Source organism: Monodelphis domestica, chromosome 1 (genome assembly GCF_027887165.1).
Source record: "Monodelphis domestica isolate mMonDom1 chromosome 1, mMonDom1.pri, whole genome shotgun sequence".
In the NCBI taxonomy this organism is placed as follows: domain Eukaryota; kingdom Metazoa; phylum Chordata; class Mammalia; order Didelphimorphia; family Didelphidae; genus Monodelphis; species Monodelphis domestica.
This window is the reverse complement of record NC_077227.1, coordinates 315,477,867-315,502,561: the sequence shown is the minus strand read 5'-3', so window position 1 is coordinate 315,502,561 and position 24,695 is coordinate 315,477,867. Positions and strand designations below refer to the sequence as shown.

The 24,695-nt window shown below is 40.2% G+C and overlaps 1 protein-coding gene across 2 annotated transcripts in view; it reads right to left on the bottom strand.

Moving 5' to 3' along the window:
- AKT1 (AKT serine/threonine kinase 1) overlaps positions 1-24,695 on the bottom strand; it is a 168,476-nt gene that overhangs the window by 61,858 nt on the left and 81,923 nt on the right. The window lies entirely within an intron of this gene.

Genomic DNA, 24,695 nt, shown 5'->3' with positions numbered 1-24,695 from the left:
CTGGAAAACTGTTCCTGCCAATGTCTATCCTGGCCAAGTGTGTGTCTGTAAACCAGCAAAAGGATTTCTGTTTTGTTTTTATCTTGTGTCTCACTGATTCACTGTCTTCAGGTCCTGTACTTCTGTCTGGAATCAGCTTGTATATGGCTTCTTAAGAACCCAGCATTTGATAACTGCCTCAGACCCACCAGCCCCATGGTGGGGCTAATGACCTCTAGGATACTTCAGTGACAGTGCAAGCATATCCCAGTCCAATAGATATAAAACTGGGATGTTAGGATTCAGCAGGGGATCTTATAAGCCATCTAGTTCACTAATTGCCTCATTTTAAAGTTGGGTAAGCTGAGGCCTAGAGGGCAAAAAGGATTCACTCCAGGGGATTCACACTCAGCTCTTCCGATTACAAATCAATTGTTCTTTCCATTATATCACAATGAAAAGACTGATTCAGGATGGTCCATTCTCTCTCTTTTAAAATTCTATTTATCAATATAATCTATTTTTACATCATCTATATTTCTCTTGCTGCCCCTCCAAGAGAGTCATACCTTGAATGTTATAGATAAAAAAATATTAAAATGTGAGGGAAAAATGTCAGCAAAACCAATAAACACATAGAATAAATATATTGTGCAATGAATGTCCCACACCTGTGGATCCCAACCTCTGCAAAGATGCAGAGGGGGATGTATCTTGTCATATTCCTTCTCTGAAACCAAACTTATTCTTAATAATTTTATAACATTCGCTTTTGATGACTGGACTACAAACTCCTTGAGAGCAAGGGCTGTGGGTTTTTTTGTCTTTTTTTCGTGTCCCATTGGTTAGCAGGACATCTAGCATACTGTAGGCACATAATGTTTCCTAACTGATGGGTTTGAATGGTTCTCTCCATTCATGTTACTGTAACCATTATGTATATTGCTTTCCTGGTTCCACTTACTTTGTTTTGAATCAGTTCACATAAGTCTCTCCATGGTTTTCTGTAGTTAGCCTTTTTTTCATTTCTTATACTATAGTAATATTCCATTACATGCATGTACTGATTTCTCAAGCCATTCTCCAACTGATGGGCATCTATTCTTTTCCAGGTGTTTATTACCTCAAAATAGACTGACTAGCTGTGTGACTCCAGGCAAGTTACTTAACCTTGTTTGCCTCAGTTTCCTCATCTGTAAAATGAGCTGGTGAAGGAGATGGCAAACCATTCCAAGATCTTTGCAAAGAAAACTCTAAATGGGGTTACTAAGAGTCAGACTCAACTGAAAAATGACTAAACACAAAAAACCTACCACCCAAAAAATGTTACTATAAACATTTTGGATTCTTTTTGTCAAAGACCTCACTGAGTGGAATCTCTAAGTCAGAGTATGGACATTTTAGTCACTTTATCTGCATCTCTCCAAACTGCTTTTCAATCCTGGGTTCAAATATGACTTTAGATACTCCCTAGCTGTGTGACCCTCAGCAATGGCTCAATCCTGGGTTCAAATATGACTTTAGATACTTCCTAGCTGTGTGACCCTCAGCAATGGCTCAATCCTGGGTTCAAATATGACTTTAGATACTTCCTAGCTGTGTGACCCTCAGCAATGGCTCAATCCTGGGTTCAAATATGACTTTAGATACTTCCTAGCTGTGTGACCCTCAGCAATTTACTTAACCCCCATTGCCTATCCCTTACCACTCTTCTGCCTTGGAACCTATACTTAGTATCAATTCTAAGACAAAAGATAAGGGTTTACTGGTTTTTAATGGTTGTAACAATTCACAGCTCTACCAACAATGCATGATTTTCCACTTTGCAAACACTGATGATTCCAGTCTTTGGTCTTCTTGGCAGTGAGGTAAAGCCTCAAGGGCTGTTTGGGTTTACATTTCTCTTATTATTAGTCATCTGGAACAGTTTTTCATAGGTCAGCTCTCTTTCTAGAAGTTTTCTTCATTTCACTCAATCCTAACAGGGTTCACTTGGTACATTTCAGTGTTTGTTTTGTTAAGTATGAGTAACTCCCCAATTTGATTAGAGAAGAAGCATGTAAAGAAGCTTAAAACTGACAACTTCTCTAAGACTTACTGAAAAAGACATCCCATTTCCAATAAGACAACGAAAGTTAATGGGAATCAGGATTCAGTTGACAAAAATGAGATTAACACAGAATATATAAAGCAAGTGCCCTTGTAGCAGAGAGCTGTTTGTCCTTATTTGTTTAGCTTCTTGTTTGTTATGGTTGTTGTAAAGGTGCATCCTCTGGGAGATGTATAGAGCCACAATAGATACTCTATTATCTCTAGGATCGAACAGAAACTTTCTTATTTGCCATCTAAAGCTCTTTACAATCTGTCTTCTTCCTTTTGTCTGACTGTCCCAGAAGTGTCCCCTTCTTTTGGATTGTCTCAGCAAAGATGCTAGAGACTTGCCATTCCTTCTCCAGCTCATTTGACAGATGAGGAAACTGAGACAAATAGGGTTAAATGATTTACCCAGGGTCATACAGCTAGGATGTATGAGACTGGATTTAAACACAAAGCTTCCTGACTCCAAACCCAGCACTCTATCCACTGTACCACCTAGCTGCCCTGTCCTCTTCCTACCGTTTCAGTCTCTTTGCACATACTGGCCGATTTATTCTCTCATACATGATGCTCTTTCTCTTATCCCTGTGCCTTTGTGTCGCTTAGAAGCTTCTCCCTGGAAGTTTTGTCTTCCTTTCACACTGAGCTTGAATGCCACTTTCTGTAGAAGACCTATTCTCCCAGCTTCTCCCCTAGAGTTACCTTCCTTATAGTTCCCGGGTAGGGCGCCTGTGTCCTCAGGGGATACATCCAGGACCCACTATGGATGACTGAAGTCACACTTACAAATGTGCATCTGCTGACCCCATATGGAACATAATTTTCTTGTTAATTGATAAATTAAATACATAGTAAGATATTAAATTAATTTAATAATAAATGTTAATATGATAATAAAAATTAAATTAGTAATGAAGTCCATTGTAAACTATTCCCCCTTATCCTTGGGGACTCTGCTCCAAGACCTCTGGTGGATGCTTGAAACCTCAGATGGTTTTTAACTTGTAACACCTACATCAGCTTTCCCCTGTAAATTCTGTGCTCTCTCCCTGCTCCTGTCCCTCCAAGTTCAAGACTCTAGGGTCTCCCACCCCCCTTCCCTCCACCAAAAAGAAAAAAACCCTCCAAGTGAAAGCAGAAGAACTGACAGATAAAGAAACTATAGCCAACAGATCTCCACAGAGGAGACTTTTGCCCCATTCTGCCCACCTGGATCCCAGGCCACTGAAACCCCATGGAGTGAAACAGCTGGGAAGACCTGGGTTCAAATCCTGCCTCAAATGCATCCTAGCTGTGTGACCCTGGGCAAGTCAAGTAACCTACCTGCCTTAGTTTCCCCATCTGTGGAGTAGGGATCATAACAGCACCTACCTATAAAGTGGTCACGAGGATCAAATGAGACAATATTCTTTATAAATGCCAGTGATGATGATGACGATGATGTTTTTCCCCTATTAGAATGTAACCTCTTTGAGGGCAGGGAATATTTTCATTTTCTCTGGTACCTACCCTAAAGTCTAATAGAGTGCCCAGCACATAGTAACCACTTAATAAATGACTGTGGAAGTATGAGATCACCAGACTTAGATTCACAGGCTTAGGGATCTTCTTGTCCTTATTTGGAAGACAGGGAAGCCAACTCAGGGAGAGGAAGGAAGGGATTTGTTCAAGGTGACAAGGCAAGGTCATAATAGCAGGTTCTAGGTTAGTTACCAGCTCTCCTGCCTCCCAGTCTAATGCTCTTTCCTCCTTTCTTTTTTAAATTTTAGTTTGGGGAGTTTGATTTCCAAGTTGCTTCTCTTCTTCCCAACCCTGAATTAAAGAAGGCAAAAATTTGACACAGATTATATATATATATATATGTATATGTATATGTATATGTATATGTATATGTATATGTATATGTATATGTATATGTATATGTGTGTATATATATGAAACTACACAATATATAATTCCTGAGGTACTTTAAGTTGCTCAGTGGATAGACAGCCAGGTTTGGAGATGGTAGGTCTTGGGTTTAAAATCTGGTCTTAGACATTTCCTATGTGTGTGACCCAGAGCAAGTCACTTAACCCAACTGTCTAACCCGTACCTCTTCTGCCTTGGAACCAATACACAATATTGATACTAATTCAGAAGATGTGGGTTAAAAAAAATCCTGGGGAGGGGGGGAGAAGAGAGAGAGAAGAATGGATAGAACTAGAGAGAGAGAGAATCTCAGTTTTCTTTGAAGGTAGATAGCATCTTCCTTCATAGGTACTTTGTAGTTGGTTTGAATAGGCATACAACTCAGAATAGCTTAGTTATTTACATTTATTCTTCCAACAAAGTGGCTGTGGCTGTATAAAATGTTTTCTTGATTCTGCTCATTTCACTCTTCACTATTTCATGCAAGATTTTCCATGTTTTTCTCAAATCAATCATTCCCTACAGCCCAATCCTATTCCATTACAATCATATACCATAACTTATTTAGCCATTCCCCAATCAATGGGCATCCCTCAATTTCCAGTTTGTTGCCACCATAAAGAGAGCTGCTAAAATAGTTTAGAACATATAGGCTCTTTTCCTTTTTCCCCCAAGCACCTTGGGAAACAGATGCTGCCAGGTCAAAGGCACACCATTGTATGACTCTTTGGGCACAATTCCCGATTGCTCTCCAAAATGGTTGAATCAGTTCACAAGTGTACCAACAGTGTCCCCATTTTTCCACATCCTCTCCAACATGTCATTTTGCCCCTTTATTATGTTAGCCAATCTTACAAGTGTAAAATGGTATCTCAAAACTGTTTTAATTAATGTTTTTTCTAACCAATAAAAATTCTAAGCATTTTTACATGCCTATATATGGCTTTAATTTCTTCATACAAAAACTGCCTGTTCATATCCTTTGACCATCTATCAATCAGGGAATCATTTTCTTTCTACCACACCACACTTTGCCATATAGAGCTTGAGTAGGAATGGGGGTGAGAATGGAAGGACAAACAAGTCAAAGCGAACCCAAGGGATTGGGGGAAGAGTTGCTGAGAAGGTCTCAGGGTCCCTTTTACCCTTGGCAGTAAACCAGTTGGTCCAAAACTGCTGCTTGGCCACAGTTGGTTAGGGAATCAAACCCAAGTGTCTGTCTCCAAATCCATTTCTCTTTCTAAAAAAACTCATGATGCATTCAATTCGATTATAAATAAAATAAAATAAACAAATAAAATGAAGCAGCTCAAGGACTAGAGTCTGGAGGACTTGGGGTTCAAATCTGGCCTCAGACTTTACCCTGGGGAACTGCCTAGCCCTTACTGCTCTTCTGCCTTGTAAATGATTCTTATATCAATTCTAAGACAGAGGGTAATGGTTTACCCAAAAAAAGGGGGGGGGGGGAACACCAATACAACTTTTCTTTTAAAATAGAGGACAGACAGAATATTCCAGTGTTAAAATAACAAATTTGACTTCAGTTACTAGCAAAATTCCAGAACATATTATTAAAAGAGATCGTTTGTGAGCATTTAGAAAAGGAAGTGGTGATCACTGAAAGCCAGAATGACTTCATTAAGAATGGGTCATTCCAGGCTAACCTCATTTCCTTTTCTGGCAAGATTACTTGACCAAAAGATCAGGGGAACCCTACAGACAGTCTACTTAAATTGAGCAAAACATCTGAGAAAGTCTCTCAAGAGTTTCATCTGATGCTTACTTATCAAATTGGTGAAATGAAGAAAACCAAAACAGTCAGTGTGGTAGGAGTTATAGGCACAAAACAATGTGAAATTATACTAGAAAAGCAATAAACTCAAAAAGTGATCAAAGAGATGAAAAACTCCAATGTGTATAAACATACATATAGTAGCAATTCTGTAATAATTATTAGGTAGCAAGTTCCTTCTTTGATTGAGCAATGGCTAAACCAACAGTAACATAGGAATATAATGAAATGCTATTGGGCTATAAGACAAAAGCCGCCTGGCATTACTGGGAAGAGCACGTGGCTCTTTAAGAATGTATTGGGGGGGGGGGGGTGCGGCAGCTGGGTAGCTCAATGGTTGAGAGCCAGGCCTAAAGATGGGAGGTCCTAGGTTCAAATCTGACCTCAGACACTTCCCAGCTGTGTGACCCTGGACAAGTCACTTAACCTCCATTGCCTAGCCCTTATCACTCTTCTGCCTTGGAGCCAATGCAGAGTATTGACTCTATGATGGAAGGTGGTATGGGTTAAAAAAAAAATCTTCACCCTAGGGGCATCTAGGTGGCTCAGTGGGCAGAATGTTAGGCCTAGAGACAGGAGATCCTGGGTTCAAATTTGATCTCAGACACTTCCCAGTTGTGTGACCCTGGGTAAGACACATAACCCCCATTGCCTAGCCCTTACCGCTCTTCTGCCTTGGAATGGATTGTCAGTATTAATACTAATTCAGAAGATATGGGTTTTTCCTCTCCCTGCCCAAACGACCTGGATAACTTTGAGCAAGGCCTTTGCTGGATTGGACTGCACTGCCTTTGTCTACAAAATGAAAGAGCTGATGAGAGAGGAAGACCTCTAAGTCTCTTCCTGCCTCTAAATCTCTTCTGTTAGCCTACTTGGTCACCCTACTTTTGCATTCTCTTAATCCATTCTCCATATAGTGGCCAAAATAATTTTCCTCTACTTACTCACCTTCCACTCATGCTTTAATCCCATCACAATTTGACTTCCAGCCCCGCCACCCTGTCTCAATGCTGACCAGTGGTTTCAAGGCCAAATGCAATTGCCTTTTCTCTACTCAGTCTCCTCTCCAACCTTTCAGCACTGCTGACCATCCTTCTCCAGGATACATGCTCTTCTCTTGCTGTCCTTGACTTTGTTCTCCACTGGTCTCCTCAAAATTCTTCTTAATTCTTCACCTATAGCCAGCCCCCCAAAGCCTTGGAGTCCCTCAGGAGTCTGGCTTCTCTCTTCTCAAATAGTCCTTGTCCTGTAGTTCTACAATCCTGTCTGACTCTTCATGACTCCATCTTAGGTTTTCTTGGCAGAGACATAAGAAGCAGTTTATCATTTCCTTTTCCAGTTCACTCGACAGATGAGGAAACTGAGGCAAACAAGGTTAAATGGCTTGCCCAGGGTCACATAGTTAGTCTGATGCCAGATTTGAACTCAGGTGGAGTCTACCAGACTGCACCACCGAGTTGCCTAAAATATTCCTACAGCACCTACTGTATACATTATCACCCTACACATTCTTTTCCCTCTCAATGGAATGCAAGTTCCTCCAGGATGAGGATTCTTTGTTTTTGTAGAGGCAAAGGAAAGGGGAAGAAAGGAAAAAGAGCTAAGAAATGTGGCTAGAAGAAGATGGCCACCAAAACCAGACTCCTTGCTGTGCCCAGAACTTGGCAGCCCCTTCCTAGCTCGGTGCCCCTTGTGTTTAGAATGAACTCTTTCCTCGTGTCTGACTTCCAGAATGCCTGGTTTCCTTCAAGTTCAAGGCTCAGCACTGGTGCCACTAATACCTCCTCTAAAAGGTCTTTTTCTCAATTCCCTAATTCTGAGTCTTTTCTCTCTTTAAATCACATTGCATTTACTTGCTTATCTGCACACAAGTTGCATCCCCAGTAGAATGTCCGTTCTTTAAATCCCATGCACGAAAGAACAATTGCTGTCCATATCTGGAGCCTTATGGGCAACAAAGCTTTCATTCATTATCTCATGTGAACTTCGAAACAGCTGGGGGAGATTGGCAGGGCAAGGGTTATCCCCATTTTTCAGACAAGGAAATAGATGCTCAGAAAAGCAATAGAGCCTTGGCTTTGAGGTCACACACATCAAGTTAATGGCGGAGCAGGGCCCTGGGTCTCCTGATTCCCAGTTGGTTATGGGCTCTGTCTATTTAGCGGGACCTCAAAAAGGTAAACTGGGAGCTTCTGGAAAGTGTCTCAACATCTGCCTTCCACAGGGCTCGGCGTCCTAGCCTAGCAGCAGATGTCCTCCGCGGTATTTTAGCTCTTGTCATTTTTCATACTGACACACCAAAAAAAACTTCTTTTTTCCCATTTACATTTTGCAGAGCAAGTGCTTTGTGCAACAATGGGCGATTTGCTAATTAGTCAACTGCTTTATCAAACTTGGCACTTAGGGAGGTTGGGGGGAACTGGGGGGGATGCACAGGAGTGCTGGACAGTATCATAAATTTAAGTTATAGACCATTCATTCAGATCAGCAGCACCTGGAGACTGGCAAAGTCTGCCTCTAAATAAGAATGGTGGGAAGATTTTTATCCCCATTTCTATAGATATGTAAACCTGAGCACATCTCAGGGTCTGTTTCCCCCATCTGCACAATGAAGGAGCTGAACCCAAGGGTCTCTAACGCCCCTTTTTTAGCAGGATTATTGCAATAATCTAATAGGTCTTCCTACTTCAATTGCCCCCTATCTCCAACCAGGCCCCACTTCTATCCATTCTCCACATGCTTCCAGAATGATCTCTTTTAGCCATAGATCTGATCATGACACAATTTTGCTCAAAACCCTTCTGGGGCCCCCCCAGTATGTGCAGAGTCAAGTGCAAACCTTTTGTCTGGCACTCAACACTCAGCAAGCTGGTGTCAGAACAGTCTTCTCACAGTCCCCTTCTGCATTCTACTTTCCGGTCACTGAGGTCTCTTGCTCTCCTCCCAATACCTCCACTTATCTATCTATCACACCTTCTGTATTAAAGTCACCTGGTGCTTAGGCCTCATCCTCAAACTAGATTATAAACTATAAATATATATAGAAACTGTAAATATACAGAAAAATAAACTATAAATACATAAACTATAAATACATAAAAATAAAGTATAAATATAAATTTATACGGTATTAGTTATGATCTATTTTCCCACCTGCCACACTTAAGAGAAAGGAGGGGAATAAGCATTTATTAAACACCTATTGTGTGCCAGGCACTGAGCTAAGTGCTTTACAAATATTATTTCATTTGATCTTCATAACAATCCTTTAAAGTAGGTTCTATTTTGTTTATGTATTGAAAAAAAACGGAGGCAAACATAAGCTAAGTGACTTTTGCCCAGGGTCACACTGGTAGCAAGGGTCTGAGGCCAGACACGAGCTCCAGTCTTCCCAAGTACGCTATCCACTGAGCCACCATCTTCCATAGCTGTTCTCCCAGACCTAAGGAACAACTCAGCAGAGCAGCTAGCATGCCTATAAATGACATAGCCTTCACATCACCCAGAATCCTCTTACAAATTAAGTGCTGATTACTTTATCTTAAAACAAAACAAAGGGAAAAAATCAAAGCTAAAGCTAAGTACCAGGAAATAGAAACTCAATTAATAATTGATGAGACCAGGAAAAACACCCCGGAGGCAAATGCCATTCACATCCTGAATTCCATGAAAGGTCCCAGGCTGGGTCCTCCTTCTCCTTCCCAGCCCTCACCACGCCAACCTCGCCTCTCCAGTCTCACGAGAAACACAAGGATTGAGCCACCAGTGTCTTAAGAAGCACCACAGGGAGCTCTCCATGAGAGCCATCCCTGCTGTATACATCCCCAGAAATTCCTGGGGCAGTTCCACTGTTGGACCACTGCAATCGGTAGAAAATTTTTCATGTGGAATTAAAACATGCTTCCCTATGGCAAAATATAGTCTCCCTACTGGAGGGACTGTGGAGAAAGAGGCATTATGCAAAAATTGGGACCAGAATGTCCAAACCTTTCAACAAAGGGATTCCAGTGCTGGAAGTATCCCCCAAGGAGGACAAGGGCAAAAAAGGAGGCTCTGTAGGCACCACAATATGGAAGGCAGACTATTTTGGTGTCAGCAAAGAACTAGAAACAAAGCAGATACCCACTCCCTATGGAATGGCTAAATAAATTGTGAAATACAAATGGGATGAAATATTACCATGCTATAAGAAATAAAGAATTTGATGAATACAGAGAAGCACAGTAAAGCATATATGAATTGATGTAAAGTGAAATGGGGGGGAGGGGGAAGGATGCACAATAACAACAATGGAAATAGAAAGAATAAGGGAGGAAAAAAACAAAACTAAATGTTGTGAAATTAGTTTGGCCCCAAAGAAAAAATATGAGAAAACATCTTCCCTCTCCCCAGTTTCTTTCCTCGTAGAATTGGGGGGAGGGGACCATGGGTGTGACATACTGCATACATTATGCTTTTCACTGATGGTTAGATTTGCTGAAATTTTTTCTTCCTCTTCTTTATTCTTTCCTATAAGGACCAAGCACAGTGACTATAGTAAACACTTATATGCCTGTGGGCTTGACACAGAAGGTTTGGCTCCCTGGGAGTTGGGCAATGATGTAGTTCAGTTTTCCGACTCTCCATGACTCCACATTATGGGTTTTCTTGGCAAAGATTCTGGAGTGGTTTGCCATTTCCTTCTCCAGTTCATTTGACTGATGAGGAAACTGAGGCAAACAGGGTCAACCCAGCTAGTAAGTATCTGAGACCATATTTGAATTCAGAAAGATGTCTTCTTCTGCCATGCCACCTAGCTGCCCCCAAAGAATAAAAGACCATTAAAGTTTTATTTATTTTTAATATGCCTCCCTGTAATTTCTCACCATTGCTTCTGCTACTAGGCCCAATTCTTTTCCATAGTGACAGCCTTTTGGATTTTTTAAAAAGCTATTATAGGGAGTAGCTAGGTGGTTGAGTGGATAGACTTCCTGGCTTGGAGTCTGGAATACTCATCTCCCTGAGTTCAAATATGGCCTCAGACACTTACTAGCTAGCTGTGTCCCTGAGTACATCACTTAACTCTACCAGCTTTAGTTCCTAATCTGTAAAATGAGTTGGAGAAGAAAATGGCAACACTTAAGTATTCTTGTTAAGAAAATCCCAAGGGGCAGAGATGAGAGGTCCTGGATTCAAATCTGGCCTCAGACACTTCCTGGCTGTGTGACCCTGAGCAAGTCACTTAACCCAACTGCTAGTCCCTATTGTTCTTCTGTCTAGGAAGGATAATTAATATTGACTCTATGACAAAAGACAAAAGCTTTTGCTGTTGGTTTTTTTTTAAATGCAAAACCCCAAACAATTGCCTCCTACAATCTAGAGACACTTCCATTAGTATTAACCTTTTTGACTATCACACCATGGAAGCATACTGACTTTACAATCCAATAAAACTCTTAAATCTTTCTTCCAGGAGCTAATGTCTAGTCAAATCTTCCCCATCCTATACTTGAGTAGTTGACTTTTTGAGCCCAAGCATAGCATTCATTGACATTAAACATTGTATTCTGAAATTATAGCTTTTTTAAATATTTAAGTAAGCTTGGCCTGTCAAGATCACAGGAAAACATATTTAGAGCTAGAAGGGCCATGAGCTGCTGAGTCCAACCTCTTTATTTTACAAATAAGGAAACTGAGGCACAACAAAGTCATTCTCTCATTCAAATGAGGCCACGTATCTACCTCTAGAGAAAGAACTGTTGGAATAGAAATGCAGATAAAAACATATGATTTATCACTTGTTTATTTGGGTATGTTTAGAGGTTTTGGTTCTATAAGATCATGGAAATATATTTTGTGTGATAATTAAAAGTAACCTGGACCAGATTGCTTGTCAGCTCCATGAGCAGGGAGGGACGAAGAGAGGGAGACAATATGGATCATATGACTTTGGAAAGCTTATGTGGAAATTTGTTATTAAAAAACAAAAAATGAGGCCACAATTTCACATCCTTCTAGATACTGAATATACTGTTCATCGTGTTAGCTATGCCCCACCCCACCTTCAGCTTTGTGTCATCAATGAATCATGCCATCCATCTATCCCTTTATCCAAGGCACTGATGAAAATGTTGAAAAGATAGAGTAGGGCAAATGACAGATCCCAGGGATACTAGAAAGTACACTCTAGGGTGGCATTTCTCTCTCTCTCTCTCTCTCTCTCTCTCTCTCTGACTGTCCATCCATCCATCCATCCACTTATCCATTCATCTATTTCTATCTGACTGTCCATCCATCCACCCATTCATCTATTCATTTATCCATCCATTTATCTGACTATCTATCTACTGGTGTTTTTATTTATTTTTTAAATTCTTACCTTCTGTCTTAGAATCTATATCCAAGGTAGAAGAGCAGTAAGTGATAGACAATTGGGATTAAGTGACTTGCCCAGGATCACATTACTAGAACATGTCTGAAGTCAAATTTGAACCCAAAACTTCCCCTCTCCAGACCTGGCTCTCCATCCACTGAACCAACTAGCTGCCCCTCCTTATTGATTATTTATTTATTTTAAAAGCCGTTACCTTCCATCTTAGAATCAATACTTTATATTGGTTTCAAGGCAGAAAAGCAGTACAGGTTAGGCAATAGGACTTAAGTGACTTGCCCAGGGTCCCACAGCTAGGATGGATCTGAGGCCAGATTTGAACCCAGGATTTCTGACTCTCCATTCACTGAGTTGCCTGGCTGCCCCCTCCCTACTGGATATTAATGATTAACACCTCACCCCAAAGTTCCAAGATTACTCTCTGTATAATAACAAACCGTTTCATCTTCTAAGGGAGAAGACAGACCCTAAAGCATCAATCCTATTCTTTTTCATCCCATAAGCAGGAAGGAAGACCTCAGAAGAGGCAGATTTTGGTCAAAAGGCTTCCTGCCTCTCACCCAGCTCTTTTTGTTTTGGTCTCCCTTAGGCCAGAAAGCTCTGGAAAGGGGAGCAGGCATCTGGGTATCCTACACTCCTCAAGCATGAACACAAACAATCTTCATTATGTTCCACGAGTCCTTTCTGGGCTCAGTTCTGCTTTGGGGAAAACAGGAGGAAGAAGAGGAGAAATGGGCCTTATCCTCCAAAATGACTCCTCCCAGAGGGACTACTCCCTAAGGGCAGGGTCACATTTTCCCCTCAGGTTGGGGGTTCCCAGAAGGAAGAGGATGTTTCTCTGCTTTGTACAATTTCCAGAAAGCACTGGACTTTTGGTGGAGGCTGGTTAATCAAAACATTTGATTCTTTCCTTTTTAGAAAAAAAAAAAGCCCCTTCTACAATAGGAACCTTTGTCAAGACTGAGATCTTCTTTCCCCCAGCATCCCTCTCAGAACCCTGAAGGGGGTGGGGAGGTACCACTGGAGACCTGGATCCAAATCAACTCTTCTCTGTGGCATTTAGAACTCTTCACACCTGACTATCTACCCAGCCTTCCAGGCTTCTCACACATTGCTCCCATTCACACACTTGTCAGGATTCTGCCACACTATCTCTGCTCTCCCTGCCTTGGCACAGGCTCTGCCCTGTGCCTGGAATACCCTCCCTCCTCACCTCTGTCTCCTGGAATCCCGGATTCCTTCAAGACTCAACTAAACCCACTCCATGCTTGACGCATCTGTTAGTGCCTCTCTCCGCCCTCATTAACCCTTCTACATGTGGTATATCCTTTTAGGTGGATGTCTTGTTTCCTAATATAGAAACAGCAAGTCCTTTATCTCCAGTGTCTAAAAGAGTGCCTCACACATAGTAGGAGCTTAATAAATGTTTTACTGATAATACAATGATCCAAGACAATTCTGAAGGACTTATGATGGAAAATGCTGTGATCTCCAGAAAAAGAACTGATAGAATCTGAATGAAGATCAACAAAAACTTTTTAAAAATTTTTACATTTGTTTGGGTTTTTTTTTCAAAAACGTCTAAGACAGAAATATATTTTGTGCAACTGCACATCCATAATCTGTTATCAAAGTGCTTGCCTTACAGAAGACAAACAACTGCTTGATCACATGTGTCAATGGGGATATGATTGGGGATGTAGACTAAATGATCACCCTAGTGCAAATATCAATAATATGTGAATGAGTCTTGATCAATGACACAGGTAAAACCGAGTGGAATTGCTCATTGGCTATGGGAGGGGAAGGGAAGGAAGGGAAAGAACACGAATCTTGTAACCAGGGGAAAATATTCTAAATTAATTAATTAAAAACAATTTTCCAAATTAAAAATAAACAAGTTAATTAATAAAATATTCTCTCCACCACTGGAAAAAAAAGTGCTTGTCTTCTTGGAGGAGGAAAGGAAGTGAGGGAGAGAATTTGGAACTCGATTTTTTTTTTATTTTATTTTTTCCAGATAAAACATTGACAATTTTTTTAATAGATAAAATAATCTTCCATTTATTCTTTAAAAAATTTTCCCCCTATTAAATGTAAAAACTTTTTGTCACTCATTTTTAAAGTTTTGAGTTCCAAATTCTCTCCCTTCCTCTAGGTCAAATAGTTTGTATAGTATTGGGATTAATTGTTCTTTAAATGTTAGACACAATTCACTTGTGAATCCATCTGGCCCTGGGGATTTGTTATCTCTCCCTTCTTCTGACCCTCTGTTCCCCTCCCCAGACAGCAAGCAATTGGACAAAGATTTTACATGAGGAATTTGGAATTCAAAGTTTTTAAAAAGTAAATGTTGTTTTTACATGTAATTGGAATATATATATATATAAATTTTCACTTGGAAAAAAAAGATAAATGCTTTGCTGAATGACTGACTGAAACCCTAGTTCTCCTGCTTGCTAGGTAGGCAACCCTGGGAGTGTTACTTAATTGCTTACTGCCTATATCTCATAAAGCTGTGAGAAAAATCTTTTGCAAACACTAAATCCCTGTTGAAATGAGAGCTAGTAATATCCTTACGGTGCACATGAGGGTTTTGGTCCCCACTCCAGACTCATTAGACACAAGTTTGGAGAGGGAGAAAAAAAAACATTTAGGACGAGAGCCAATGGCCAGTTTCCATTGGGGAAAACCAACATTGACTTTTCTCTCTGTAACTCAGTCTATGTGCTGGGGCTGTTCTCTCTTCTTGCACAAACATTGTAAGGCCCTGGAGTCCTGGCATAAAAGCTATTGAGTTCTCCAGGATTGCTTCTATGAAGTGAAACATTTGTGGTTTTCTTTTTAAAAAAGGAAAAAAACAAATGATTCCTACAAACACCATTTAAGTCCCTTATCCATTATTAAGTGATTTTCCTAAAATGCAAGTCCCATCATGTCACACACACATTCTCTCTCTCTCTCTCTCTCTCTCTCCCCCTTCCTTCCCCTCTCCTGTCTCTCTCCCTTCTCCCTCTCTCTGCCTCCTCCTTCCTTTCCCCATCTCTCTCTCTCTCTCTCTCTGTCCTTCTTTCTCTCTATCCCTCTTCCTCGTTCCTTTCTTCCTTCCCTCTGTCCCCCTCTCCCCCCCCCATTAAAAACTCTAGTGACTCCTTATCACTTCTAGGAGCAAATATAATAAGTTCTATTTGGCTTTCAAAACCCCTTAAGAATAAATACATTAATTAAAGAGCCCCTCCTACTTTTCCAGTCTTCTTATACCTCACTCCCTACCACATACTCTTCAGACTAGTAATACTGGCCTCCTGACTGTCCCACAAACAAGACACTCCATCGCTTAGCTCAGGACATTTTCTTTATCCATTCCCCATGTCTGGAATAATCTCTCCTCCTCATCTCCCATCTACTAGCTTCCCTGTCTTGCTTTAAGCCCCAACTAAAATCTACCTTCCACAGGATCCCTTCCCCAATCCCTCTTAATTCCAGTGCCTTCCCTTTATTAATTAATTCTTTTTGACCCTGTATATAGCTTGCTTGTCCAGAAAACACAGCAAGGCCCAGAGGTCCTAAGGATGAAATGGCAGGAAAGACGACAGTACAGCCTGGTGGTCCTCCACCTCTCCCCAAGAATCGTTATTCCTAACTCATCCAAACATAGCAAGCAGCCTGTCAGCTTAGAGGTATCAGCAGCCTAGGTGATGGGAGCAGCAAAGGAATGGGACAGGCTATGGGCTTAAAAAGAAACTAGACATCCAATTCATTAAAAACAGCTACAATTCAAGATTTGTCACCTTAAAACAAATACCATCAAAGAAAATAGAATCTCAAAAATCAACTACTGCAATCATTTTACAGCTAGGGAAACAGAGGCCCAAAGTCCTACTTCATTCAGTCACTAACCCACTACTGCCACCATCTCCTTCCACCTGGGGATAAGGGCATCTAAATGCCAAAGAAGGCCCAGTAATCCTAGCAGTCCTGCCAAGGACAGCCCATCCAATCCAGTCAGTATTTGCTAAGTGCCCACTAGTGTGTGAAAACAACCCAGCCATAGCCCCAACTTCTCCACTTCAGAGAGGAACGCTGGGAAACCCGCCTTCATCAGGAAAAGTTAACTCTCCAGGGGGTTTACAATAACAGTTGTCCCCCCCAACTCCCAGCACCCTCCCCCCTTTCCACCCCAGTGTCTGAGCAAATCTGGAGCTGTCGGCCCCTGATCGAGTGTCTCACATCAGAAACAGCTGCCACTCCCCAGGAAGCTCACAGCGTAAGGAGAGAGTGATGAGCAGCCCACACCAGCAGAACAAAGGAAAATCCATCTTTATTTACCAACTGCTGCAAGCTTACTGCTGTATCAGACTCTGCCCCAGCCCGCACCCACCCTCCTTTGCCACATCCTTAAGCTAGCACACGCTATCCATACCCCACTGAGCCCTTTACAGGCATTGCAGAGTACGCTGTAAAACGAGTGGCACGGGGAGCTTGACATGCTTAACAAATGTTTGTTGGACTAAACTCCACTAATGGACTATCTAATCTAACACCCAAAGTTTAAAGAGGAAGAGGGGGCCCAGAGAAGGAAGAAAGGGGATCTGCTACAGGGCACAGAATGAGACGGCAAGCAGACTCAAGTCTAGAACCACTCTGGTCTCAAAGGATTGGCTCATAGGGAAGCCTTCAAGCTCAAATGCCTCCTCTTACAGAAGAGGAAACTGAGGCTGAAAGTTTAACAGACTTGTCTGTGGTCACACAGCTAAGCAAGTGTCTGAGACGGAATGTGAACTCGAGTATTGCTAACTCCAAAGAGTCAGACACTGAATGACTGAACAACAACTTCTAAGCACTGGGCTTATTATCAGAAGACTCATCTTCATGAGTTCAAAACTGGATTCAGACACTTACTAGCAGTGTAACCTTGGACAAGTCACTTGACACTTGTTTGCTTCAGATTCTGGAAAATGAGCTGAAGAAGGAAATGACAAACCACTCTAGTTTCTTTGCCAAGAAAATTCCAAATAAGTTCAAGAAGAGTCAGACAGGATTAAAACAACTAAACACCTTGTTAACTCCACACCCAGGCAACCATCCACTGTTGGGAACAACTGTCTGACAACTGGAGCAAGATTGACTCTACTATGTCAAACTACCTCTCCATCTAGGATCTTATCAGTCCTCTGGGCACAAAAATCTCCAGTGGCTCCTTTGTGGTCTATACGGAGGCAACAAATTCTTCCATCTGCTCAATAAGGTCCTATTTGATCTGGACCACCAAAGCTTTCCAGATTTAGCCTGCCATTACTCTCTTCCATGAATTCTACACTACAACCAACAGTTCTACTAGTACTCTGCTCCTTATGCTTTTCCACTATGAATTTGCTTATATTGTCCCCTAGGACTAGAATACCTTCACTCTTCCCTTCTTTGTCTTTGTCTCATCCGGTCCTTTGAAATGCAACTCCAAGACCACCTCTCCCATGAAGATTTTTCTGATCTTGCCTATTGGAAATTGCTTTCTCTTTCAGACCTCCTTGCATTTTGCAATTACTTAATGCCCCCATTGCTGTAATATTATGCACTATAGTTATCTGTATTTGTCTTATTTTGCAAGGGTGTGCAAGGCTTAACTTAGACAGGTCTATTAAATTTTCAAGATGTGCATTTGTACCTTGAAAAGTAGTAAACACTGCAAATCAGGGCTTGATTTATTATTTTGATGACTAATTTAAGAAAGTGATGGGGAAATTTAACTTAAAAGTATGTCATAGGTACTTTTTTCTTCTGGAGAGCCAATTGTTAAATATTTACCAGTTGAGCTCTGCTTACGCCCCTTCCTAACTATGAACTATGGGAAGACAGAGACTGTCGACAAAACTCTGAATCTCCCATACTGCCTTGCACAATGAACATATAATAGTGTGGTAGCTAGAGAGCTGGATTTGTAGTCTGGAATACCTGGGTTCAAATCCTACCTCAAACACACATTTACTACAGTAGTGTAATCCTAGGCAAGTAATTTTCCCCTTTTTTCTGGGCTGTGGTTTCTTCTCTATAAAACAAGAGGGTTGAATTTAATTACCTTTAAGATCTCTTCCAGTATAAATCTACAATCCTATGTTTCTATGACCCAAGATTAACTTTACTGTAGAAACTAAAACTGAGAATTTTATGTGTTCTCTACACAGAAAACATACATGTATATTAAACATTTTAACAGTAGACAGAATATGGTTGAGGAACAATGAGGCAAGAAATCAAGTCCTGGGATCAGCTGGGTACTCAGTGTATTAAGAGCCAGGCCTAGAGATGGAGGTCCTAGGTTCAAATCTGACCTCAAGAGACTTCCCAGCTGTATGACCCTGGGCAAGTCACTTAACCCCCATTGCCTAGCCCTTACCACTCTTCTGCCTTAGAACCAATACACAGTATTGATTCCAAGATGGAAGGTAAAGGTTTAAAAAAAAAAGAACAAAAGAAATTAAGTCATCATCAAAGACATTTACCAATTTCCAAGATTTGTCAATTGAAAGTGAAAATGCTCACACTCAAAATTTAACAATTGGCTATAGCTGGCATGAACTGGCCCCAGGTCACCTCTAGAATGGTAACAATGACAGAGCAAAAGAAATTCGAAACTCTTAATCATGTTTATTCTAGCCAAGAAACATGACAACATGATAGGGCTATATAGTATAGACCATTTGGGCAGAAGGAGGAAATGTATGATGAGTTACTGATGCAGATCATGAAGCCAGCAAAGAGGCTTTGAATGAAGGTAGTTGTATGAATGATGTCAATCATCCAGACATCTGTTGGAGTGTTCTCTGTTAAAACAGTTGAGAAATTTTTGGACTTGTCTAGGTATTAATTTCATCCTTTAGAAGGTGAAGGAAGCCAAAAGGGGAACTGCTATTCTGGACCTGAGTCTAACCAATAAAGAGGAACTGGGGGCCAAAATAGAAATGGGAGGACCCTTGAGAGGAAGTGACCATGACAACCCAGAATTTGTAATAAAGAAGGAGGGGGAAAGCCAGGGATAGTATGACATGCCACCTAAGCTGAGACAGAGCAGATTTTTTTTTTAAGTTCTGAGAAAGAACCTCATTACTCTAAATTCCTATAGAGAATTCAACCTAGAAGAATAGCAAACTTTCAAAAAGGAAACTCAGGACACAAAACAAATTCCTCCAATAAGGAAAAAAAAAGAGGGAGTTGTCTGATGAAATTGACAGGTATGGCATAAGGAAGCAAAAGCAGATGACTAAGGATGAATCCAAAAAGATGAGACAGCCTGATACTTCCTAACTGTGATCCTAGCCAAGTCACTCAACCCCAACTGCCTTGCCCTTACCACTCTTCTGCCTTGCTTAGTATCAATTCTAAGACAGAAGGTAAGGGCTTAGGGAGAAAAAAAAGGCTGGGACATCCTGGCACATCAGAGTCACTAAAGTTCAAAATGAACTGGTGATAAATAATTTTTTAAAGGATGGGAAGGGGGAGGTACAATTTTAAGTTGTACTGGAAGCAAAGGGAGATCAAAGAAAAGAAAGAACTGGGACTCGGGAAAAAAATGGGAAACAATCAGGGTTGTGCTGATAAATATTTAAGAACAAACGTGGGAGAGGGAGGTGAGTACCAGACACACTTTTAAATTAAGTCTACATTATTAACATTTTCTCCATCACTTTCTTAAGACTAGACAATCAACAAAGCAATAAATCAAGTATTGATTTGTAGCATATGCCCATTTCCAAGATGTGTCCATATTGAAGGTGAAAATGCTTGCTCAAAATTTAAGAATCAGCTCTAGCTGGTATTGAACTGGCTCCAGGACATCTCTGGGAAGACAACAGATGATAGAGCAATAGAATTTCTATTCTCTTAATCCTGCTTCAATCATATTTATTCTAGCCAAGAGCTGAAACTCAAGTAATGATGAAACAGTAAAAATAGTCTTCAATAAGTTCATTAGCACCCAGCCCAAATGAACTAAATCTTGGAGTATCATTAAGAATTTCTGGCAAAATCTACACAATTGCTGTTGGTGACCTCTGAAAAACTGGCAAAGAGAAGAGGTCCTAAAAGACTGGAGACAGACAAATATCCAGTTTTTGTTGTTTTTTTTTTTAAGGGAGGAGACAGTGGAAAGGGTAGAGGCTTCCAACCTTGACAAAACTACTGAGCTTCAAAATTCCCAGTGAAATCCTAGAACATATTGAGGACGACTGTCTGTGAATATTTTAAGAGGGGCTCACAAAAAGAAAGCCTGGGTTCAGCAGAATAGGTCATGCCCCTAATCTACCTACTCTCCTTTTTTTCTGGCAAGGTTATTTGCTGAGAGCTAGACTGGGGAGTGTTGAAGACAGAGAACACACCTGGATTTAAGCCACATATGACAAGTATTTGGGCACTCTCTTTGATGGAGGGGAAATGTGGACCATAGGATTTTTTAAAAGACCACAGGATTTAGAGTGGCAAAAGGTATTAGGGACCACTTAATGGTGTGCGAACTTTTTTTTAATCTCAGGACCTTATTATTCTCTTGCAAAAATTATTGAGGCTTCCCCTCCAAAAAGCTCTATTTGTATGATGATAGAAGACAGAGAGACACAAGAGAGAGCGAGCGTGAGTGCTTATAGATATGAATATATATTTGCTATATCAGAAATTAAGATTGATAAATTTTTCAAATATTTATTCATTTAAAAATAACATTAGCAAAACTATTACATGTTAAAATCAATAACATATTTTAATGAAAAATAACTCTTTCCCAAAACAAACAAATTTAGTAAGCAGAGTGGCACTGTTTTATATATTTTTTACAAATCTCTTTAATGTCTGGCTTAATGGAAGACAGCTGGATTCTCATATTTGCCTCTGTATTCAATTTATTATGATATGTTGTTTTGGTTGAAAAATGGAAAAAAGATTCAGTCTCATGCATATAAAGCTGGAAATGGAAGGAGTATTTTAATAGGCAAAAAATGTTTTAATTTTATTGTGAAAATTGTTTAAACCTTGAAGACCTACCAAAAGAATCCTGGGGATCCCCAAGATCTTCAGACCACACTTTAATAACTGCTTTTCTAATCCAATCACCATTTCAGCTTACAAATAAGGAAACTGAAGCCTAGAGGTTACATGATTAGACTAAGCTAATACAGTAAATAGCAGAGGTAAGACTTAGTCTTCTCATCCCATATTGGGTGTTCTTTCCCTCTATATCATAACTCTCTGGTAGCTCAGCTGCTCTTTCTAGCTACAGTCCTCCAGGTTTAGCACAGCTCACCAAATAACCAAACACCCTGTCTACCTAGCATATACACTCTTCCCATTATAAGGCCATATGGTGAGAAAGGTATCTTTTGCCCAAAAATAGCCTCAAACTCATTTTAAGACTTTTTTGTTTTATTTGGTCATGGTAAACAGAAATCCCATCAAACTGGTTTTCACGTTTTATAAATAAATTTTATTGGCATTTTTTGTTTTCACATCACCTAAATTTTCTTGTTTCCCAACTCCTTTTCCCTCTCAAGAGATCTATCCCCTATAATAAGGAATATTTTCAAGCATAAAATAAGAGGAAAAAAAGAGAAAAAACAATCAATATGTTTTTATATCAACCATATAAACAATGTTCTATAACCTGTGGCTCTTCCACATTTGCAAAGGATTGGGAAGAGGAAGGGTCTTCTCAGATCTCTTCCTTGGGACCCACTTTGTTCTTGGTAATTTCCTAACATTTACTGTCAACTATTTTGTGGTTGTTCTTTCCATCTATTTGTTGCAACCACTATGTATGTTGTTATCTCTGCTTACTTCATCCTGTGTCAGTTCAGATATATTTTCCTATGCTTCTCTGCATTCATCCCAGCTATCATTTCTTAAAGCATAGCAATATTCCATGTAATACATTACATAGTTACCTTCCATTACAATTCCTTTAGCTCTTTATCCAAATAAATGGACATCTACACCACTTCCAAATCTTTATTTTAAAAAGTGCTGCTGTATTTTAACTTCATATTTTTTGTCATCTTTGTCAATATTTCAGGACTTTTTCACTGGATTTAATAGGATCATAGCATGTAGAACTGAAAGGAACTCAGAAATTACACAAACCAATTGTTTTATTTCTATGGATGAGGAAATTGAAAGTTTATAAATTTCAAGAGGCAAAATTCTGGCATTTTTACTCCAAATCCAGGATGCCTTTTCCTATGCAAGGTTGTTAGGTATATTCTGTATAATTGAAAATCTGTTACCCTAAAAAAAAGAACTACCTATCCCGAGAGCCCACTGACTTCCTGTCATTACTTACTTCCTGTAGACAGAGAATAAAGGGAGTGGGTGCTCCTCCTCTCCCTTTTTGGCATGATGTAGAATCAGCAGTGATGGTGGTGAGTGGGGATTTTGAAAATGGCTAACCAGCCATGGACATGTGGTTTTTATTTTGTATCCTCTTTATTCCTTGATTTCTAATTATCTTTAATAAACCTCCATAAAACATAATATTTTTATTGTTAGATATAATTTTAAATTTTACAATTCTGAACTGAAGAACACAGATCAATGTCAAATTAGAGAGAGACCTCCAGTGGAGTGCTCTGGGGACTCATCCTAGACCTTGTTTAATGAATTAATTTTATCAATTATTTTCATTAAAGCACAGAGACTTGTGCCTATCATATCTAGATTACCCAAAACTAGGGAAAGGTAAAACCTTAGTGGAAAGAGGATCAGTGGCAGAGAACACAAGAAGTCAGAATCTAAGATGACAACATAGGGAGAAAAATAAAAGTCCTACATTTTGACTCAAAAAAATCAGGCTTACAGGTACAAGATGAGAGAAGTGAGGCTAGACAACACATGGGAAGAAAATATGAAACTTTAGACTATTGCATGCCAAAGAGGAGTCAGCAATGAAATACGGCAACCAAAAGAACCAACATTATAATCTTGGGGCACACCTAAATTAGAAGCAAGTACCTATGGGAACTAACTCTTCTCCCAAAATGGTACCCTATTTTAGAAGGGCATGGATAAGGTGGCCATCCTCTCAAACAAGGATGACAACAGTCTTTGAGATCATGGCCCATGAGGATGAGCTGGAGAAATTGAAAAGGATGCTCAATCTGGTGAAGGATTCTATGATCCTGCTGCTTTGATTGATATTTTTTCATGGGCTATAGCTAGAAATTTTACTCTAGGAATGGCTGATAAACAGAGCAAGTCAACATGGCAAGTATCAGTCTCATCCCCTCAAATTAACTATTATAATTATTTAAAAAATCAAACCCCTTACTTACTGTCTTAGAATCAATACTGTGTATTAATTCTAAGGCAGAAGATGGGTAAGAGCTAAGCAATGGGGAGTTAGGCCCAGGGTCACAGAGCTAGAATGATCTGAGGTCAAATTTGAACCCAGAAACTCTCATCTCCACGTCTGGCTCTCAATCTACTAAGCCATCTAGCTACTCCCCAAATTAAATAGTATTAAAGGGCTCCGTAGGGGCAAACAGATATGTCCTAACTGTGTGACCCTAGGCAAGTCACTTAACCCCATTTGCCTAGCAATTATCACTCTTCTGCCTTGGAACTGATACACAGAATTAATTCTAAGACAGAAAATGAGGGTTTAAAATACATTTTTTAAAGGGTTTTGCGTATATATGTATAAATCATCAATCAATCACAATCTCTCTCACTCTGACTCTTCCACAGTTTCTCATTGCTGACTAGATAAAATCAAAACTCTTCAGCCTGGTATTCAAGGCCTTTCACAAACTAGCACCAATTTACCTTTCTTCAAAAGTTCAGCAGCTGGTTCTAAACACTATACCTCTCTTATAAATTTCCTTTTTCTTTAAAAAATTTTATTTTAATCTTACTTGTCTGTCTTAGAATCCTAGTAAGGCTTATGAAAGTCCATGGACTAATTGGGATTGTTCTAACCTCTTCTCCATCCTCTTCTCCCCAATGAAGGAAGCAGGACCCCCTCTATAAATTCTTACTTAGGAAATGGACTTCTGGGAGTCAGGACCCCTGGGTAAAAAATGATGGTTTGCAGGGCTGATTCCCTCTGTGCCCTGGGACAAATTGCTTCAGTCTTCTACCTCCTTCCCCATACTAGCTTGAGAGCTAATTCCCAGAAGAGGAGAAAATGCTGGGTGGGCTATCAAGCCCTTGATACAAAGGCTCCCAGGAAGGAAGTCAGAGCTAGAGTTGAACTTGTAGACCACCAAAGCTTAAGGCCCCCATTTCACAAAGGAGTCAGAAGATTCTAGCAGGCTTTCTCTCCATGGTCTTGTGACCATTAATGAAGACACATAAATGGAGAGCTAGAAATTGCCCCAAGAGTTGATTCCATCTAATCCAATTCCAGGAGGAAACTGAGATCAGGAGAGAAAGTGACTTGTCCACAATCTCACAGGAAGCAAACTGCAGAACAAGAACTCATCCTGCAAAACCAGCTTCCTTGCAACTGTATCACACTACTCACTATGAGGCAGAAAAGAGCTAGAACCCAGATCTACAATTGTCAAG